Consider the following 760-nt stretch of genomic DNA (forward strand, 5'->3'; position numbering starts at 1 on the left):
AGAGAGAGAGAGAGAGAGAGAGAGAGAGAGAGAGATCAGAAATGATCTCCTGTCCTACAGGATCTTAAATTATCTGTCTGATATTGTCCCAACAAACTCTTTTCTTTGCTGTTCTTCAGCCATCCAGGTTGCTCTTTGTTCAGCTGCTAGTCTTTCTTGTCTGTCCTCAAGATTTACTCTTCTTTAACATCAAGACCTGAACTGATTTACTCTAATAGGTTTCCACCCAGACTGCATCCCTAGACTCTACCCTCATGAACACCTTTAGTAGTTTTGTCGTGTATATTTCCTCTCCCCACATATTTATGCATGTTTGCTTTCCTCATTTGAATACATACTGTATGAAACCTGGACCCTTTCTGTTTTCTATTCTATCTCTGGTAGGCATAATAGAGACCCACATTTTTAATGAAGATCTTAAAATGAAAGAATGAATAAGTTGTATAATTATATTTAGAATAGCTTCTCCGCAACATTCTTAAAGGGTAAAATAAGCATTTTCCATAAAATTGGCTAATTACAATCTTTATAGCCCATATGAGCCCTTTAAGTTCGATTTTAAGGATGTTTATAATATAATAATATATAATTTATTTTTGCTGTAGTTTAGAACTGGATTGATATTATTTTTAAATATTTGCTTTTCTTAGAAATTATTCCAAGTAAGAGTTGATCTTGTATCCTGCCACATTACTAAAGGTGTTTATCAGCTGTAAAAGTTCTTTGGTGGAGTTTTGGGGGTCGCTTATGTATACTATCA

General features: G+C 34.2%; 1 protein-coding gene across 2 annotated transcripts in view; it reads left to right on the forward strand.

The window, feature by feature from the left end:
* Window positions 1–760, forward strand: part of Khdrbs2 (KH RNA binding domain containing, signal transduction associated 2) — a 395206-nt gene that overhangs the window by 68637 nt on the left and 325809 nt on the right. The gene's annotated exons all lie outside the window — the stretch shown is intronic.

This window comes from Microtus ochrogaster, linkage group LG2 (genome assembly GCF_000317375.1).
Source record: "Microtus ochrogaster isolate Prairie Vole_2 linkage group LG2, MicOch1.0, whole genome shotgun sequence".
Classification (NCBI taxonomy): Eukaryota; Metazoa; Chordata; class Mammalia; order Rodentia; family Cricetidae; genus Microtus; species Microtus ochrogaster.